Source organism: Periophthalmus magnuspinnatus, chromosome 22 (genome assembly GCF_009829125.3).
Source record: "Periophthalmus magnuspinnatus isolate fPerMag1 chromosome 22, fPerMag1.2.pri, whole genome shotgun sequence".
Lineage (NCBI taxonomy): Eukaryota > Metazoa > Chordata > Actinopteri > Gobiiformes > Gobiidae > Periophthalmus > Periophthalmus magnuspinnatus.
Genome location: NC_047147.1, coordinates 16,148,975 through 16,171,529, shown reverse-complemented (window position 1 = coordinate 16,171,529; position 22,555 = coordinate 16,148,975).

Here is a 22,555-nt window from a genome sequence, read left to right as displayed (position 1 = left end):
CTTTATGCATTATTAGCAGAGAGGATTTCTTTAAATAATTAATTGCAAAAAGCTCAAATGAATCCCACCCATGTCTTACAAAAAACATAAGCCAACTCAAAATATTACTTACAGTTAGAATTATTTTAGGCAAGTAGTAAACCTATGGTGACTGAAAACTACCCAAGATGAACAGTTTTATTTGAAAGTTACCCAAGTAGGTTTAAATGTACTTGTTTAAATGTACTTGCTTAAATATACTTCCCACCTCTGTCTTAAGTAGCACCTTCATACTTATTTTTTCCGAAACTGTCTCACCATTACACTGTCAACCCTTGCTAGTATTTATGTATAATTCTAAAGCAAATTTCTAATTCTCAGCAGAACACGATAATGAACATCCAGATGGAGATAATCTGTGTGTTTATCTGCATATCTGCTGAGGTCCACAAAGCCTTCAAAAGTGCTGCCAATTAACTCCGACTTCTCCTTAAGCTCCCCTCCTGCCTCCCTCCTGGTCTGTTTCTGATCTCATATCTCACAATGAGCTTTTGTACCTCCACACACCTTACTGCATATGTCTGATTGGGCTTTCTGTACTCTGCTGCCTCAACATCTCCTCAGAGCATCTCTCCACAGTGCCATGTTGATTGGTTACGCTGCCTTTACATTGTGCAGGTGTCGTGCAGAGGCTTTTTTGAGTGATGGGACTCTAAAGCGGAACATTGGTTATTTTACTGATTAAAGCGATGGATGGAGGTCTATAGATGAAAAGCACACACTTCCATAGCCTATAGAGTCAACCCATCCAGAATATATATACCTTTAAAGCGCTCCGCATATTCCACCACTGGGTTTATTACCCTGAGTGTTGTGAAATTGCATCACCATTTCACTATTGTTTTGGCACTACCTGGCCTAGTTAATCTTTTTTTATTTGCTGGCATAATTTAAACAGAACATTTTCTTTTCATCTTTGCCCCTCTCTGTATCTTCTGTGGACGTGAACACGTGGTAAGATCAGAACCAACTATCCTCCAGGCAGTAGATGATCGCAGAATCGAGTGTACCACCTCATGAAAAGCGCCTTGAATAAGACAATACATAAAGACATGTTACATACATATAAAATGCATTTTAAATACATTCATGCGGAATCAAAACTTCTAGGTTGTGCTTGTTTAATCCAACTACTTCAAAAGGTGCACTGTGTAACATTGCTGATGGAGCGGTTTACTGTCCAAAAATCTCTTGATAAACATGCATTCTTATTGTGAGTGGTCCTCCTCTCCAAAGATCTGATTTGGCCTTCTGCTTGTAATAATGCCCCACACTTGTCAGGCTTGTACACTTGATCAATTTTATCCCATAACATCTTAGACAAGGTGTTGAAGCGGCCGCCATAAAAGTTACATAGTGTACTTTTATCTAACTAGTGGGATCCATCATGCATCCATGTCTGAAACACTGGCTGTCTTATTATTGTAAATGATTTCTAACCGGACACATGTTAAACATAGACATAGATTCACACAGTTAATGGATAAACAGTCACGGTTGTCACTCAGAGGAACACATCCTAAAACACATTTGTGATCTGTTCCGCTGTTTGACATGCACATAATTGGGCTTGTCTAAGTAACATACTCATTCATAAAAATAACTGGTAAATACAGGGAGACAAATGCGATTACGGTTTAATATAAGATAAATGCCCTAAGTGTACCATCATGACAAAGATTCATGTACTGGCTGCCAACCCTGTGATAGGCTTCTTCCTGGTTTGAAAGATGTTATTTTTTTCACAGTCCTGTATTAGTCTTTATTTAGTCCAGGTTTAGTTCTGGTATAGTCCTGACTTTGACTCAGCTTCCTTTGCATCAAACGGCCTGTAGCTGATTTTTTTTCCCATATATTTATGCATTTTTTTCTTACCTCATTTCAGATATATTGTATAAGCAGCTCTTGAGGTTAAAATAAGAATCAGGAAGTGTACAGTTAGCATTCTAGTTAGTGTTAGCTTTACCGTGGATGCAAAACCGCACTTCGGGTCTCTGAAAGCGGTGAAAAGCACTTATAAACTCATCGCGGTGACTAGAACGCTCTGAATTCATAAGGTAAGGCAGGAATTGCTTTTTTAAGACTGTAAAAATGAGGTACATTAGTGAGGTGGTATTTGGTATAAAAAGTTAGCCATTTCTGTCGGCACTGAAGCAGACAGAGTATTTTTTGACGAGCTATTAAACTCTTAAAAATAAAACCATGTGTCGGGCCGTGGGACAGATGGCGGAACACGGTGGCGGCTGTTTAGGAAGCTGTTTCCTGGAATAGCATTTTCTCTTCATTTGAAATCTAGTATGCTTGTTTTGAGATAAGCCCCGCCTATTCTATGCTCTAGTGTTATAGACTCTGGACAGCACACGTTCAGATGCTAGAGCGTTTCGTTGCTTGGATACCAAAAGGTTAGCAGTTTGCTCCTAGATCTTACTGTTATTGATGTGTCCTTGGGCTAAACACATAACTTGACTGTGTAACCTAGTATGAATATGTGTGTAAGCGTGCCCATGATTCAATAATTCATTGCATCAATTGCTAGTAGTAAAGAGGAGGACTCGTAGAGGCTGAGGAGGCTGATGGTTTTGATGCTGCAGTGGAGACTGGCTGAAGGGCAGTTGCGACATGGAGCTGAGATTGAAACAAAGAAGAAAGACTGCATTTTTATGAGCGGTTGAGAGCAATGGGCAAATTTGGTTAATATGTGTTAGTTTTCACATTCTAGCCCAATATACAGAGAGGATGGAAGAGGGCGCTGCTAAAATATTGTTAAACCTGCAGCTTTGTGTTGTAATACAGTGAGATGTAGTGTCTAGTCAGTATTAAAATGGTTCAACTGTGAATTTCAGTTTCAATTTGTGATCTTTTGGATAATAAACCTATATCTTTTGGATAATAAACCTATAAACTGTATATATAAACAGACATAGCCAACCTGCTAGCCACTGCATTTCAAACAGGAAGTGATCATGGGTGCACTTCTGGGTCCATCGACTGGCTCCAATTCACTTTACATTAAAAAATTGTCACTCCTCTGTAACTGCTGCAGTGAGCCTTGTCATTTTGGTCTTAAAATGTTCATATAACCTGCTGATGATGATTTATTTCGCTATTGTGTCTATAAGAAGAATCTTTTTTCCCTGGCGTTAGTAACAGGCTTGATTGACAGTGTTGCCCTCTCCGTGCTTAACCAGCGGTGCAAACAGAAAGAGGCACTTCCTTTATCAGCCTCACTCAGGATTGGTTCTCTGGTTGTTATGGTACTCGAGGTTGAAATTCCAGATATGGAACACAGCTCCAAATTCATGCATATAACCGCTAGCTTCGACAAGTTTCTTTTGACTGGAGCCAAACTACAGACTGTATAAAGAAGTGGACTAAGAGAGTGTGATGCCACCCATAGCGTTCATCTCCAGTCAAATAAAGCTAATCGAGGCTAGCAGCTATGGGGTGAATTCGGAGCCAGGCTCCATATTTGGAATTCTGACCATGAGTATCATAGCAACCAAAGAGCCAATCTGGAGTGAAGCCAATCTGCTAAACGCACCCGCACTGCTAGTTTAGCAACACTGTCAATCAAGCCTGTCGCTACCACTAGGAGGAGCAACCTCAGGGAAAGAAGGCACTCAATTTGTCCCTTATTAATGTTCATATTTTCAGTTACGGACACAATAGCGAAGTAAAAAATATCAGGAACAAGTAGAGCAGCTTGACACAAACATATTAAGACCATCAGTGTAGCTGGGTACGTGCGGATTGTTTCCTCAGTTTCTTCATTTCTGTTGCTGTTTGCTTATGTTGAGCCCAATTATTTTTTTGTAAATGTGTATTATTTTTTCCAAACATTACCACGGTGAGCTGTAATAAATTGTATTAATTGGGAATGCCTTCTACTTCAACCACATTGGGCCAGCTTTCCCACAAGGCCAAAATGACGAGCCTGACAGCAGCATTTACCGTGAGAGGGGCGACAGTTTCCTAATGTCAAGTGAAATGGAGCCAGAGTCGATGGAGCCAGAAGCGCAATGATCACTTCCTATTTGAAACGCGGTGGCTAGCAGGTTAGCTATGTCCATTTATATATAGGCCTACAGTCTATGAGCCGAACGCTATGGGTGACGTCACACTCCCATAGTCCACTTCTTTACACAGTCTATGCTCTTCCCCCATCTGCGAGTGTGACATCACTTTCTAGAATCTGAAAACAACCAATAAGACCTCACTGTTAGCATCACTACTTCCTGTCCAGTTGTATCTTTATGAGGTTTTTGCTGAGTCACACTAAAATGAATAAATATTTAAAGATAAAGCAGTGGACTGTGGATGTCACAGGTAAAACACTACACACATAAAATGAATACTTCACTGAAGATCACAACTGTTTAGAAAGAGATGTTTGTGTCCCAATGCTAACGCTAATACATATCAAAACAATGCCACAAACTGAAGTAAGTATTGTGTGTGTGTATATATAAAAAATAATTGGGTAATCTCTATTTTAATTAATTTGAATTTTCACTGTTAGCATTGAGACACAGTGAGTTAGCTAGCGTGCTACTGTGCACAGAGCCTATTCTGCCACAGAACATTGCCCTCGTCACCTCAATTTGATATGCTCAATTTAGAATATTGTTAACCCTCTTACTCATTGGTTTCAGAATGATGAAAAATTAGGACCGTTGCCATAGTGATAAACCATTTAAATCTAAATAGTACATATTTCAAATGGGGAAAAAGTCCTCAAAAATGCTGCATATAATAATTTAATACCTCATCCTGTTTAGGCTCACAAGACAAGAAGAACAAACCCATCTTCTGACGAACACAGCGCTTCAGTTTTGGATTTATTGTGCAGATATTGTGAGTAATGACACGAGTAAATCCTTTCACGCAAACATAATCTGATTACATTTGAAAACCGTGTGAGCCAGGCAGGGAAGTGGAGCTCTCATGAAGAAAATACATTTAATACAAAAGATTAGAGTAACATAGAGACACAAACAGATTCTAGGCTTTTCATTTTTACAAGAAATAAATTATAACTTCATTTCATCTGTAAGATCTGGATTGCATGTTTATATTTGATGGATTTTTAAAGTATATTTCTCGCACCAATTTGAAACCCCTTTTAGCCTGACTGTGTGAGGAATGGCCGCTGCATTGTACTATTTGAATAGATTGAAAAATAGTGCTATGTCATTTTGTCTGAGTCAATGCCCATTTCATCAGGGGGTCATAAAGATTACCTCCGCTCCATTGACTTCACAGATTAGAGGCTAACACCTTTGGGATTCTGAAGCTAACGTTTTGTATTTTATAGCTCAAAGCACAGCAGGAAAACACTGTATATGATGAAGAAACGGGGGGTATCACAGGCCCTGCCACCTCCTTAATTTAATTCCAGATATCATTGTTTTGCCTGGAATGTCTCACAATATAACACTGAACCAATCTATCGCCATGGAGACAAGCAGGTGAGTACAGGTCCGACTGTGGCGAGGTGACCCCATCCACACTAAGAATGCATGTTGTTGAGCAATAAAAACTTCTGTATCGATGTTTAATGTCATACTGTGGAACATTAAAGGCAAAGCAATCTGGAGGAAAGAAGATGGCAGAACTTCCAACAGAAAAGTTACACAGTGCATCTTTAAAATGACAAAACTAGTAAAACGAGGATAAATAATGTAGTTAAAACTTCCTCACTGTGACCACTTAGACATGTCAATATATCATTTATGACGTTAGCCAATTGAATCTAGACTGGTCAAAAATGCGTTTCCTTTGGGCACTCTAGTTTCTCATCTTGATCAAGATTCTGGCTCAAGGTCTGAAAGAAGGCTCCCTGTGGCTCCTGACAGGTTACACCACAGCACTAAAGGGTGGGTCAATAACGGGTAGTTTCAGTATTCACCATAGTGACAATAGTATGGTGAAATTTATTTTTTTTAAAGTGTATATATAATGGTATATTTTGATAATTTATTCTTTAACACTATAGACTATTGCATATCAAATTCTTTGTCAATTATCCTTTCTCCACAGTCAACATATTGCATATATTGTGAACAAAGAGCTGCCGTAACTCCAAGAATGTGGAAACACTTCATTCTTGCAATTATAAACATGATTTGTGTATTCACTGCATTCGAAGGACTGAAGGCCATGCACATATGAATATACTTTGTGAGTGAATTCACATTGTTCCATTCTGTGCAACTGGAAAAAAAACAGTCCCGTGTAATTGTATATGATCTTAGTCAAACACCCTGTGGCCAGTGCCCACTTGTTTACAAAAGGCTACATTCTCGTACATGGAGTTGGTACAAGATGCTTTAATATTTCATACATTTTATAAAAACATAAATTATAAATGTTTTTTTTTTTTTTTTCATGGCCATAATACTGGTTTGTGGATTTTGCAGTATAAGGATGAGCTAGTTGTACTAAATGTGGGTCCATTGTATTTAATAGAGTGACTGAGACCATAGGAGCACACTTGAACATCTGGGGAAATTACATTTCTTCAGTTTAAACTGCTGACCAGAGTCATTTCATTTTCAAGTGAACTACATTGTTTAAATCTATTATGCCAGTCAAGCTGAGGCCTGGTCAATGAATATGTATGCAGCCTTGAGGTTGCCATAGTGAGACAGCTGCACAGTATAGGCAGGTTAGTATTTTTTTCAAAAGCATTTGATTTATATAGCCTTTATAGACAATGGCTAACCTGCTCGCTGCCATGTTCCAAATAGGAAGTGATCATCGGTGCACTTCTAGCTCGATTGACTCTGGTTCCAATGAACTTTTTATTGAGAAACTGTCACCCCTCTCGCCGTAACTGCTGCTATCAGGCTCGTCATTTTGGTTTTTAAAATGTTCGTATTAACCCACTCTACATCGATCCTGGTATATTTATTTCGCTATTGTGTCCATAAATCAAGATATGAACAACAAATCGGGCTCCTCCGTTCCCCCAAGTCTCAGCCCACAGGTTTGACTGACAGCATTGCTAAGCACCCACTCCCTGCGAAACCAACGGGTTGGGAGAGAAGGGGTGTTACCTTCAACGCAGTCAGAATACGCTCTAAATACGCCCCTGTATCTGCTAGCCTCGATGAGCTTCATTTGTCTGGATCTGAATGCTGTGTCTGTGACGTCACACTCACTTAGTCCACTTCTTAAATACAGTCTATGGGTTAGACTGAGGCTGCCAATCTGCGCCACACGTCTCTAACCACCAATGCACACACCACATGTTAGGCAAAGTAGGTGAAGTGTCTTGCCCTTGGACACAACAATAGTAGCACTGGTCAGAACAGGAATAATCCTTCGACCATCGACTCGACCTGAGACAATGCCAACTCTTATTCCTCATGCATGTATTGTGACTGAAAAAGGTGGTGTGGTGTAAAGTGTCTTGCAACTGGACACAGCAGCACAAAACAGTAGGCCTTCATTTTATAGTTTACATTAATTAGCTCAAAGTGGCTGTTTTCATGAAATTTGTCTTGCTCCAATCCAGATATATTACACACGGTAATGCTCTTAGGGTCAAAATAAGGTTATTGTGTTCTGTCTGCTAATTATAAACTGATGTATTGTCAAAGAATCTGTTAGCAGTGTGCTCCAGTCTCTGAAAGTCTTATAATTAGGAAGCTAGTAATGCTTTAGGAAAGTGAGAAATAACTACTGGATCACAGCAAACCATTTAAAATAAACTAGCTCTCACTTCAACACTGTTTTCAATACCACAATTATCACAAACACTCTTTTTGTGAAAATAGACTGTAATTATCAACACAAAATATTAGTAGCAGCGCATAGTCTACAATTTTAGAGACAGAGCAAGACCGTTTGAAACTATTCAGGGGCCTTCAGTGTAAAGCCCTAGTTTCAGTGGTTTTAGTGGGCTACTGAACCGGTGAAAGTCAAATAGCTACTGGAAATACTCAGACTAGCTCCTCCAGTGAAAACAGATTGATATTTTGTTCTTTTTACTGCAGGATGTGTTGGCCTTGACTCAGAGCTCCACTGTGCCCTGAGGTGCACTGCAGAGTCTGCTGGCCCAATACCCCAGCCTCACATCAGGTAGAGAATGCATTTTTCATGTTTTTCAAAATATGAAACCCACATTTTGAGTTTTAACCCTGTTCATAAACGTTTGCATTTTTAGAGTCCATGTATTGGCTTGTGATTCTTGTTGAATAGCGAATTGTGATGGTACAGTCTATGGTGAGGGTTAAAATGTTTGGTATTTATTTATACAGATTGACCAGTTTTTTTTTTACCGATTGTTTCCCCAAATTATGTTATTTCAGTTTAACTTTCAGTTTTTACAATCTCATCCACAGCCCTTTCTTTACCACAAACCTTTAAGAGAACAGTATAGTCAAGTTTTCAGCAGTTATCTCTTTGCACTAAAGTGTTCAAATACAGCTTCATTTGTCACGCGTCAAACACATGCATCAACACACTCATCATGGCTCTTTAAAACACCACTAGAGTTGTGTTGAAGCCTTTTTAACAGGACTTTTCTCTGCAAATCACAGACATAATGCGAGGCTGTGAGCGGGGCGAAAGGCAGTGATTTGAGCAGGTTATAGTGCGCTGAGCCAGAGACAAGAGATTCCTGGCACGGAGAGAAGCGGGAGAGGAGCCGATGTTCTGCTGAGTTGAACTCAGTGCCCTGGTGTGCGTTGGCCTTTATAATTGCTCAAAAATATATTGAAAACCCTGCATTCTTGCTCTGACTGGAATGCAGTATACATATTGCACCTTTAACATTGAATTGGAGTATCCCATACCTAATTAAAGGGTGCACCAAGGGATCTGAACCTTTGAATATTGCGACAAAGGCCGAGTACGCATTAGCCACAGTTATAAAGGGAACCACATCCAACCAAAGAACCGTAAATATTTACAAGAATCAAACCCACAATCTCCTTTTTTGAAGGCAAGGGCACTAACGCAGTAACAAGTATAACAAAGACTTAGTTAAAAAAACAAGAGGCATGTAGTGTAACTTTATAGTGTGTGCATCCTGGTGTGTGATGTGTTCATGTGTGTTTAATCGTGCTTGTATAGCTAAATGTAAAATATTATGTTAATCACAATATGCTCAAAATGCAAATAAGGGTTGCTAATGTTTTTTTTGCTAAAGGGGAAAGAGTAACATCCTCACACTGATTAAAAGATGAGCCTCTTAAAAACAGTACACATCCTCCTCAGAATTATAATGGGTTTTGTGCCATGCTAATTCTATAACTACATTTTGGCTAATGCAAACAGACGCAACTGGAGGTAAAAAATGAGCTTAGTCAAAGGAAAAAGTTTTTGTTCATTGCACGCACTATTTCTCAAACAGTGGAGCGCATGCTGTGCTGGTCCTCTACTGTTCTAATATTTGCTTAAAGGCACTGCACATCTGCACCTGATTTTTATATAGTCTTAAACAGAACATGAAAAACAGAATTAGTTCATTTTAAACAGTCCAAAGTTAGTCCTCCCTCACCTTATGCTTTCCAAACATCCTACTTATTCACTTAGATGAGTTTATAACCACAACAACTAGCATGCTAACGTGCACTTTATTTATGAAAAAAAAGTACAGAACAGTACAAAACATAAAAGGACGTGACAAGAAAATGAAACATGCAAAGGAGACAAAGAAACAGACAAGAAAATTATAAACCCGGTACAAAGCATAGGACAAGGAACATAAATAAAACAATGATCAGAGCTTAGGGTGGGCTGAGGGGGTGGGCTGAGGGGGTGGGCTGAGGGGGTGGGCTGAGGGGGTGGGCTGAGGGGGTGGGCTGAGGGGGTGGGCTGGGGGCTTACAATGAGCTAATGTTTTATTATTGAGCAGGTAAAATGAATGAGTGAGTATAGTTATGAAGTTAAAACTAGTTTTGACCTTCAGTTTCAGTGTTGAGTCTCCATTCAATTTTATTTTTTTCCTTTTCCTTTTTTTCCTTCCTTTACTTTCTTCTATATTTTTTCCTCTTTTCCCTTCTCTTTTTCCTAACGTGCACTTCCTGGTTATCAATGAAACACATTATAATTAGATGCAAACAGCACGCAGCTGACTTATTTTGACCTCAAGCTCTGCTTGTATAATATATGTGTACTGGAGTAGGACAAATTTGGGTACTTTCTTGGTGGACAACTGTAGCATTGATTCAGTTCTGTGTAAGACCTGGCTTAGCCTGAGTGGCCTTTGGACCTGCATGTATCCTTTTATAGTCCCAGTTTAGATCTAATGGCTCTTGGAAAGTCAAATCTTTTTTAGCTGATATTTGGTGTGAAAAGTTTAAGAACCATTGCACTAAGACGCAAGACAAGGCAAAATCTTTCTGCCATAATGACCCTTTTTCACAAACATTCCTGAGTATTTTGGTTTTATCTTCTTTTGTTATTTAAAGTATGACACAAATGACAGTAAAGATTCAGCAAAAGCATTACAAGCAATAAACAAAAACTCAAATTTGCTTCTAAATGATTCCATAGTACATTGCATTTTGCTGTTTTGTTTTGGTACATCTTCCTAATAATGTCACCAGCCCCAGCTCCCTCTCCACATGACAGACCGCAGCTATTTTCAATATTAGACTCCGGGGAAGCACAAACAATCGCAGCATATTGATTATTCACCATTAACACTTCATACAGACCGCAGAGGAGCATCACGATTACAGATGAGGGCCACGTTTGGGAGTCATTTAAACACCCCCTGTGAGCTTGGTGTGGAGAATGAATGTCAAATGTACACGTTTTCTGCTGGGCTTTGTGGATTTATTAATAACATCATGAAAATGGGTCTGATTAAGAGCTACTACAGATAAAATATTACTTAGAGTTGAAAATAAATTAAAGTCAATGTAATGTACGGCAAAAAAATGCAGAAATATATGTTTGTGTGTTTTGTGTTTGACATTTATAAGGAATTAAGGACTGGAATAGATGGGTAAATACTGTGACCATTGAGCAACACTCTTCATTTCCATTTGTAATATCAGATATCAGAATGAGTCCATGTAAAGAGGATTTAAAAACATAAATTAGTAGAAAAAGTGTTTATGTACAGTTCAGAAGGACCTTACTGTACAGACCCAGGTGTTTAAAAATACTTATGATGATAATTCCTTAACTAAATTAATTGAAATGTGTGTTGTGGTTGCAGAGAGGATGAGGTCTGAGCAGCCTTTGTGTCCATGAGCTGCAGTAGTAGTTCACATTTACATAAACATGGCCAGAGATCACCAAACCGTTCTCCTTCCCGGGCTCCAGTCACCTGGGAGACGCCATCATCGTAGACAACCAACACATGAATAAACATATGCTGTGTGTACTCTCACATTAAAATGCTGCCTATGCATTTTGGTTTTTTTCATGAGAACTAAATAATGACTAACGATCCTGCTGATGATTATAATTACAGCTGCTGATTTTTACAGGTGAGAGGTGAAAAACAAGTTCATTCGAAACCATTTGCTGCTGTCCGGAGAAGTTATTTGTTATTATAGTATCTTAATGACGAGTTTGTAAGCGCTTTTCACAACTTTCAGAGCCCAGAACAGATTTTTACAGTAAAGCTACCAACAATTAGCATGCCAACAGCTCACTTCCTGGTTCTCAGACTATAAAAATATGATATAATTAGATGCAGACAGCTTATTTTTTACAATAAGCTGGGTCAAGAAAAAATTTGGATATATGTATAAATCAGAAAAGACAGTTATAGAGTGCTGTCTAAAGATGAAGACCATTACTGTTCACATTAGTCCCATAGTATTATTTTTGTGAACTACTGTACTTAAGTTTCTATTTTGACATATAACTGTGTCTCTGTCTCCTCATGTCCCATCATCATTTGAACACCTACCACACTATTGGAAATAAAACCCATTTCTATAGGAGCAGCGCTGTATAGATCATATAATTCTATAGATTTTGACAACCATCGCATGCAGCACGCCTAGCAGCCCCGCCCACACATCTGTACATGGAAGGCAAAAACCCCAACATAAACCCTTGCATATTTTGAAGAGTGCTGCTGGATTCCCCCGAGTCATCCTCATGCACAGCTCAGATCCACACTATCTGCTTTATTTATATCTCCTCAGAGGTCACCTTAACATGCTGCATCTATTTCCACTCATGGACTACATCTGCATGGGGGGATTTCTGCGCACTCCTTTGCTACGGTTACAAATACAACTCTCTCTCTCCTCCTGGAACAGTAAACACCTCAACTGCCCAAAAGTTTGCAGCATTTGAAGTGTATCATTTGCATACCAGCTCCAGTGATGTGCCCTCGAGCGTATAGGAAATCAATGAGTCACGGTATTCAATTTGTAAAGGTGTTTTCAATGAAGATATGGCTTATAAAAAAATAGATTTCAGTTCTGAGTGACTTTATCAATAATTCTGTGTTATTCACATGAGAGGGACACGGGAGGTTGTGCACGTTTCATTAGAAAGACTTTCCTCTAGGCAACCAGTAATGAATGGTGTTCTTGATTAGAGACCTATATATTCAAGCATCATACAGCTCAAACATGGACAGAAGTATTTAAAGACCCAATTAAAAGTATTCAATTTTTCCCATGTATTTTAGCAAACTTTGTCTTTAGACAGTACTGACATATTGTCCAAGAGGAATGTTTAAAATCTAGACATTTCTTTTCCTGATTTCTTGTGCATTTCAATGTGTTCCAGTTGCTTAAAGTGGGCTTACATTTATTAGTTCTTTGTTAGAAAATGCAGAATTGGACAGAGCAGCCAAAAGATGTACTTAAGGAAAGGTACATTTAAGTAAAGGTACACTTACTTCAGAATGATAATACTCCAGAAGTACAAAGCAATGATCCAAGTCAGAGGGACATAAGAGAAACAGACTGGACATAAGATCAGATTTATAATGATCAGATTGATAATCATCAGATCATTTGGACTGAACTTAAATAAAGCACAAAATCTGCTCACTGTAGAGAACAGACACAAAAAGAGGATTTTAGGATCACGTTATTCTGATGTCTATTTTCAGGCTTTAGATGCAGAGTTGAATTACGCAGCACAAGTTTGCATAAGAAATTAGAGGAGATTTTGCGTAAACGTACATATAAATTAGCATTTAGAAACGCATTCAGGAGTTGTTCACAGGTTGTTCTTTCGTTCAGCAGATGTAACATAGAGGTTTCTGCCATAATCAACACTGTTAATCTGACACGAGTAATGCTTCAGCTACACTCACATCATCTGAGGGTTTAGAGACAAAAGGACGAGACACAACCAAAAACAGCCAGTGTAATAAATGGACTCTCCTGCTGTCCTCTGCCACTCTGCGGTGTGTCTTGTCTGCAGAATTATACATGTCCAGCTTAACTTTTTTATCCTGCAGGTCCATTGGTGTAAAATGGTGGCAATTTCTAGTCTTCTCTGACCAAACCAATCTTATACAATATATACAATATATATGGCCAAACCAATATATACAAAATAAACTATATATATATATATATATATATATATATATATATATCTTCCAAATCTGCATGGTTCCTCTGACTAAACAAACTCAAATGCTGGCAGTGTCCCTTCAAAGTACTTATACTGATGATGGTGATGGTGGGCTAAAAGACACACTATTTCATTGTGTATAAACCCCAGTTGAAAGTTTATCTGAACAAAATGCTCCAAATTCTCCATAACACAAAACACACTGGTCACTCATTCACGCACAGCAACCTATACTCTCATAAAAATACGACTTTATTCTCGTAATATTACAACTTTATTCTCGTAATGTTTTAGGTCAGACAATTTTTCATCACTTTCTTCAAATTCAGACCAAGGTCTTTTGCTTTTGTTCTTGGGTTGATGTGCACATTTCGGACCAAAGCACGTGAGTGCTGTAATGGCTGGACATTCTCATGGTGTTTACATCTGTGTATAGCTTTTTGAACAAATGAGTATGGCAACTTCAGGAATTTGGAAATTGCACCCAAGGATGAGCCAGACTTGTGCAAGTCCACAAATCACTTCCTGACATTTTGACTTTCCCATGATGTTACACAAAGAATTGGTGTGTTTCAGGTGTGCCTTCAAATACTTCTACAGATGTGTAGATATTTAACTAATTAACTCAGATTTTCTTAATATACTTATCAGAGTCTTCCAAAGACATGACATCATCATCTGAGTATTCCCAAATTGTTTAAATGCATAGTAATCTTGCTGTATAGAAATAGGTGTTAATCCTAATTGACCTAAAAGGGGAACAGTTTAGCCTGATTTCATGTCAAACAGTGAGAAAAAATGTTTATGTGTGTTTTTATATGATGTATGTAAATTTCTGGTTTCCACTGTAATTATAAAGCATTTTATTGTCAGAGAATCAGGAAGTGTGTGTTAGCATGCTAGGTGTTGTTAGCTTTACTGTCATGGCAAAAGTCCACGTTGGTCTCTGAAAGTTGTGAAAAGTGCTTATAAAATAATCGCTGTGAATAACTATGCTTGGAATGCATAAGGTAAGTGAGAAATAAGTATGAAATTGTCTAGTTTTGTTTTTCATGTCTTTAAGACAGTGAAAATCAGGTGCAGCCATCTAAAATATACATTAGCAGAGAGCAATACATCATTATTATTTCATAGAGTACTGTATATTTGACTTTTATTATAGGAACAAGCTGGTTTTCCATTACACTCCAACTGAACAATAAACTTTTGACAACACTGCACACTGTAAAACAACTTAAAGAGCCTATAGCCAATTTCTTTCCATATACTTGGAGCAAAATTTATCTTTGCCTAGTACAGATATAAAGTATAAGCAGCTCGTTTTGCCTGCATCTGATTATTAAGTGTTTTATTGTCTGCTAATCAGGAAGTGTGCTGCTAGCATGCAAATTGTTGCTAACGATCATATTAAATGCACTCTCGTCTTTGAAAGTTGTGGAACGCACTCTCACAAACTCACTGTGGCGAGATATTAGGATGCTCAGAATGCATAAGGTAAGTGAGGAATAACTTTGGACCGCTGCAAATCATTTAAAAGGAACTATTCAGTTTTTCACATTTTTAAGACAGGAAAAATTAGGTAGAGCATCTTTAAGTACTAATATATTTATGTGTTCCTGTATTGCATGCGTTTTTAGCCATGTAATTGTACTTTTAGTTACTTACAAATATTGTTTCCCCCACTGATGGCAAGCCTCATTAGTGTATTGGACTATTCCTCAAAAAAAACAAAAAAAAACAATAAGCGGTTGATTTTACCAGTGAGAAAGATTAGGGAAATGAAATGTGTTGACAATAACCAACAAGGGAATGGCTTATTAATTAGAATGCCTCATTAGACTGTTGTTTACAAGTGGGTACAAAGGCTCATGGGTTTTAGCCTGTGTTAAATCATTTCAGTTTTGAATCTTGGCAGAATGATAGAAGTTCTCCTCGACACTCTTGTTATTATAAATGTGTCTCAAATTGGTCATATTCTTTCTTAAATTTATATTATGCCCATATGCCTTTGCAATGACATTTCACATTTTGAAATAGGCTATATAAATGTAAAACGTCTTTTGAAGCACTGGTTCTGACTGCACTAGCCTTTGATCTGCCCGGCACCAGTGAGGATTGGAGCATCAGCACAGCTATTACCAACATGATTCTAACACGTTGGTAACTGTATACATGGACACTTTTTCATTGACAAGTTTCAGCTCTGACAATGCTATTCTCAGGCTAAAGGATTACTTAAAGCAGGCACTTGGCACAGAGAAAGGGGAAATTGGGTACTTAAAACTGCTATCTGATTTTTGCCACAAATTGCTGCTTTTACCATATACTCTTTAGAGGAAAGCACAAATTTTACTCATCTACAAAAAGTCTGGTATCCTTGCTTTACATTTGTGTTCATCAGACATGTTGAAGCAAACACATTATAATATAGATAACAACAAGCGTGATTATAGATTCTTTTAAGCACACAATGGACTGGCCAGGCAGCGGTCAATGCTGTATTCAGGATCGATTATTTCTCCAGATAAAACGTCTCTTAGGACCTAATGCATGCTCTCAGTATGACTCTGCGCTGCCTTCAGGCACAGAGGATGCAACAGTCCATTCATCAATTCTCCAACATTTCAGCTTTACCTTCTAAAAGAAAAGGCGTTTCGGTCATTTTAGTCCAACTTTTGAAAGTCTGTGTCTTTGTAGTGTGATTGCCGGTGGAACAGTGAATGCAGCGTGGGCCTTGCTGACCTGTGCAGGGCTGATGTGTGTGGTTTGTGTGGGATCAGGCCCAGCACACTGCAGGCTGTCTGTTAATGAAGCAGACTCTGGCTCCTGCCTCAGACACATGGGGTGTGGGCACAAACAAAGACCCACTCATGTTGATGTACTTTTATCAAGTTTCTATAAGATAATTCTGAATTCTGTACAGAAACTATAGAAACAAAGAACTGGTGCGAGGCTTAGGGTTTTATGCCAACTTTTACAAACATTTGAAAGAGCAGCTTATCTTTATCGTGTATTTTTATCATGTCTTGGTTCACAGATATCCAGCTTACAACCTTTAAAATAAATTGTGTGAAGCACCGTATCACTTAAATGAAAAATAGTCTTGAAGAATGCACAGAGCTTGTTGATTGGACAATTCTTCGTGGATTGGACAAGCATTCCGATTGGGTTTATGAGGTCTCAGAAACTTAGAGTGACCACAAAACAACAATCAAAAGGCCACACCAGAAAAATGGTTTTGTTGAAGGATTACGGCGTATAAAGTTCAGGAATGGAGTGAAAAGTTGTTTTTGACACAAGATATTGACAAGAACCTGGTCCAGAGTGAGTCAGGGTTCACAGTGAGGACAGGACTGTGGAGGGCTATAGATTTGATTTGAAAAGGCTCATTCCTAATAGCAGGAGGCTCAGTGCCCACTGCCCAGTATTCTGACCTGATTCTGAGTTAGAACTGCAGCTCTGAAGTTGAACTGGCTCCTCATAGATGGCCCCTTTTCTTTTAAATTCTGCTCCAATAAACAAACTTGTGTTAAATAGAACAGTTGGACAGCAGTCCAGGAAAACCGGATAAGTAGCTTAGTCTGATTTACATTAGGTGCAGACTAGGAGAGGCATTCAACTGCGTGTGGTACCCTTCTTTAAGATACTCATAGTAGCTAAAGTCTATTCAAAGTCTATTCAAATATTCAAGGTTGGACAAAGACAATATTTAAGTTATTATTCCTATATCCAGTGTAACCAGTCTGTCACAATGTTTACATGCACGCCAGGAAAACCGGATAACTGGCTTAGTAAACAAGGAGAGGCATTCAACTGCATGAGAAAAGAAACTGGCTTAGTAAACAAGGAGAGGCATTCAACTGCATGAGAAAAGAAACAGATTTATAACACGTCTAATATTTTCCTATCTATGCCTGCCTAAAATGAGGATATATGTATGATTTTTTTTTTTTTTATAGCTGCAAAGTTTTAGTTCTATGGCTAAATTACTAAACACATCTGACTAGAACAAAGCCAACGCCAACCTCAACCTGCTTCCTTTGCCTCTCAACCAATCACATCTAAAATATTTTAAACTCTTAATCTCTTCTCAATCTCCACTGCAACACCAAAACATCATCTCTCTCAATCTCTCCTCCATCTCCTCCTCTTTCAGAACTGCTCATAACATCTAATTTAAGTCCCCTGGTTGAATTGATTGTTATTAGGAAGTACATACTGTATTTAGTGTGTACAAATCCTAGTATTGCAGTTGCTCATTAAAATCCAGTATCTCTCACTCACTCTGGATCCTGTCATGATAAAAAGAGTCCGAGTGGGCCGAAGCTTGGACACAGCACATTTGCAGATAATTGGAGAAAATAAACACAGGGAAGTATTGTTCAAGGAGGCCATTATCAGCCCTGCTTTATGTGGGAAGGTATCTTGTATTTTCTCAGTTCTCTTTTTGAGCAAAACTCTAAATGGAAAATCAACTTTTTGGATGTTTCTAACGTTGTATAACATTATAACGTTGTTCCCTCATGAAAAACATACCCAGAGAGGTTTTAAATGAAATCCATGCACGTCTGATTATTTTGCAATTTCTCCTGGGCCCTATTTGAACCCTCCCTACAGTTAGCAGTACAAGCCTGCCCAAGACTCATCCCATGGCGATTTCTTCCACAGATATCATAAATAAATAAACAAAACAACTGAAACTGCAACTTGATAAACCGGATGCGATGTGCAGTAGTTTCATTAACAGGATGCACTCTGATTGTGTTATTATAGCTCGCTGAAAGGGCAATCCAGACCAAGGGCAGATAAAATTGAACATGCTGATCTAAATATGTAATGTGTTGTCAATTAATACCCCACAGAATTGTGTTACCCCTCGTTATGATAGTCAAAGTAGCTTAAGTCTATTCAAAGTCTATTCTAATATTTAAGGTTAAATGGTTAGAATTATTTTAACACATATTTGCATTCATGTGGATTTAATTCGCTGCATGCTTTTTGTCACCTTGGGATAAGTATTTCCTTAAAATAATGTCTACAATTGGAAAACATACTTTGTAATTCTTCATAAACTACACCTCCCTCTGCTGCAGTAATGAGCAATGACAAAATAAACAAATCAAGCTCTTAGGCCACGTGGATGCTATGCTAATAGACCCATGTGCTAATTGTGAGCACAATTTGATCTCAGAATGAATCTGATGATGGTTTATGGACTTAAAAGCTGTGCAGGTGAACTGTGCAACATCATGTGACCCTTCTGAAAAATTATGCAGAAAGCAAATGTCAAGGTATGTGTAAACAACACACTGGTCTGTTTAAAATCTACAGAAACCTTAAGACAGAAATTGGTTCACCCAAAGGGCAAAACCCCGAGCCATAAACAAAGTAATGTGGCCTACTCCATTCAGTGCAGTGAGAGGATGTACCAACACTGGCACGAGAATTCCTCTGGACCCATGTCCATCGTACATCTCCATCTCAAAGCCACTAACCACTCAAGATGGTGAGATACAGATCTTAGCCAGAGAAATGAAATGGCTTGAGAGGGCAGTTAAAGAGGCAATTTTTGTTAGGAAAGACAATCCATCCTTGAACAGGAATGGAGCCCTTAGACATCACCTGTTCCCCATATATAACTCCATCCTCAGACCCAAAGCAAACAAAGGGAATGAAGAGAACAATAGAACTAGCCAGCAGGCCCATTAAGGCTAAAACTATAAACAACAGCTGTTTCAGTTTCAGTGTAATTAGTTCCTACCTTCAGATAAATATAAGGCCGTGTCCACCAGTGATCTGACCAGAACTGAAGCGGCTTGGATGAGCAACAAAACGTCTTCACTCCTACAACATTTTGTCCAGTTGACAGATTCAACTTTGCTTTTACAATGGATCAGACCTGGACGACTGAGGGATTACACAGACAACACACTGGTTTGTTAAAAAGAACATTTATTTGGAAATAATAATGGAAGATCAAAATTACCCTCTTTGCAGTGTGCAGGTGGATTTTTTAACTGTGACACAACAATCCAGGCAAAATAAAAATAGATCATTTTTGAGTGCTCACAGAAGATGACTTTGAATTAATGGATTAAAGAAACAATTAAGACAAATACAGCTCCAGGTATATTTTTGGCGAGGGCACAACATGTGTAAAAGCTAAAAAGTGTCAGTTTTGTCTATAGCAATACAAATATGCCAATTTGCTATTAAGCCTATTTTTCCTTAGACTTTCAGTGGATAAAGAGGGAGAAATAGTTGGCTTGTGATACAGCTGGTCTACTTGCAGAAAGACGAGAGAGAGTGCACCCATATGAATGACATGAAAAGTGATTGGTTGAGAGGCAAAAACAGCAATGCCAGAAACACGTCTTCATAAATAAATGTATGCATTGTAGTGATCATATTGTGAATATGTTTTGATATGTTTTTTCATGGACTTTTGTAATATGAAAGCAATCCTTGATGAAAGCAGCTTATGAATATTGAATGAAATGTTTCCCTGTGAACTGCAAATGCCCCTGAACTGTTTTAGGTCACAGGTCAAAAGTCACATTGGCATTCTACAGTGAGTGGGCAGTCCTTTGTTTGCTTTATCTAAATCAATATAATTCAGTTTGATCTGATGTGAGAGTATGACTGCAGGTCTCAACACCCACTGGTTAGCTTTCAGGGATCTGATAAACAAACAAGGTATATGCTACAACTTGCACACCAAACATTTTAAGACCTCAGGAAAAAACTCTGTTGGTTGTGAAAAATGTATACAATTGCACAGTTATTACAAAATGTTAATATGCAGTTTTGATATTCGGAGTATTTTTCAACACATTATTAATATTATGTATTTATTATTTGTTTATTCATCTTCTCAGTCCAATTTCTCCCTTGGGACAGACTGACATAAGTGAGGTCTGTGCCATTTGCTCATTACTCACTCGCAACATTCATACTAGGACAAATGGATGAAGTGTTTTGCCCAAGGACACGATGACAGTATGACAGCATGGATCCAAATGGGAATCAATGTGTTGACTTTTAGGACTGGTGAAAGAGCCCTCTAACCACTGATCCACTGCTCCCCATGCTCCGGGGCCTAAACATGGCCGCCTATTGACGTCCATGGGTCGTACTTAATAGCACATGTCGCAAGTTTAGCCTTTAGTAGCTGGGTACATCCGGTCCCATCGACCATGTGCGGTTGAGCAACCGTCCATGAGACTTCGCACAAGAGCAAGCAGAGCAACCAGGAAGGAGGCACGAGAATAATAAATGAATTATAAATGATAATGTTTATGGTTCCAAGAGCTTCTGACCCACGTTCTAAACCTGCGGCTCGTTCACATCGCTCACATGCTCGTTCATGTCATACCATGTGACCGCTCTAACCAATCAGTGCTTGAGCTTAGCTAGAGCCGACAATGAGCGCAGCCAAAGCTAAAGATTAAAAAGTGTTTTTAAGACACAAATGGATTTTGAGCTCAGAAAAAGTTTATGATCTGAAAATAGGTAAGAGTCGCTACAAAGCTGGACCTTTGTGAAAGCTGTAGGTGTCTTGTCAGCTGAACACGAGCAGTTCATGATTACATTTTGCTCTATGAGAAAAATCCTTTCTGGGCAGGATGGATTTTTTTTATTGTAGTACCAATGAGTGGCCACTAATCCATCTTGAGACATCTCTAAGCAAGCATTATCCTATCCAGTTATTTTAATAGATCCATGCGGCACAGAGGGGGGGAAAGTAATATGTTATTTTATGAGAAATGCCAAAAAGACCAAGAGGTAAAAAGAGATTTATGGATGCAGAGAATAACATGAAGTTGGTTGGTGTTAAGGAAGACGATGCCAGTGATTGGGTTACACAGCAGGAGGATTCAGTGTGCCAACTAAAGTACTTCTTCTAACTGGCTTAGTTTGATCTCAATTTAAAGTCCATAAACAGTTTAGTACAGTTATAAACGTTATGATGGTGATTTATTTGTGAACATACTGTGCCATGAAAGCAGAATAAAACATGCTCTCGCTCTCTTGTCCCTCTTTACCGCCGCAAAAGGAACGCACCTCACACTCAATTTATTCATGATGTTCCCAAGAAATGGCTGAGAATAAATCATGCCTGCTCCTCTGGCCCCTGTCCCCACGGTGCTCTGGAGTTTGGGATGGGAGCCATGGAATGAGTAGCTAAAGAAAGGAAGAGAGAGAGGGAGAAGGAAAGAGAAGATAATAATTTGAACTGCAGAGTGTAGGCCCTATTCTCATACATGTACAAATGGCATCAGTAGGCAGTAGTCCTATGCTATGGGGTTTGTCCCATTATGTAGATGCAGGTGCAGCCACAGTCATGCAAAGTTAATTTAATACAGTGGATTTCTATATCTACTGGGCACTTAAAGGCACTGTTTACCCATTCACACTTGCAAACACTCGCATAACCATCCACAGCTAATACAAATACTAGTGAATATGTATATAGTATGTGTTGAAGTGTCCTGCTTGAAGACTCAAAGACAGTATGCATTACCAGTCGTCAATGCAAATATCTTTTCAGTTATTGTGTTGCACTTGCAAAATGAACCATGCAACTCCAGGGCATGTTTATTGTAGCCTCTTTCACTTGGTTCATTGAATAAACATTTTCCATTAACATATTGTATAAAATGTGATGTTTTTATTTAAAGGGCCTGTACCTAATTCTTCCAGTTGAGGACAATGAGTTAGAACAGAATAATTTGTGAATAAAAATGACACCAAACGTTATTGCCTTTTCATTTAAAAATACATTTTGTTAGATGAGAACTATACAGGGACAGACAATTATATCCAATTAGAGAATTAGTTGGATGAGAACAGTTTGTAAACAACTGTTTGTGACTATCCCAGGCAGTTCTTTTCTGTCTTGATTCAAAGAAGGGACTAAGTGTATCACTTCCTCCTTATTGTTTTTAAAAATCCAGCAACAGGCCCTTTACGCCGGCCAAAGGTAATTACACATTTT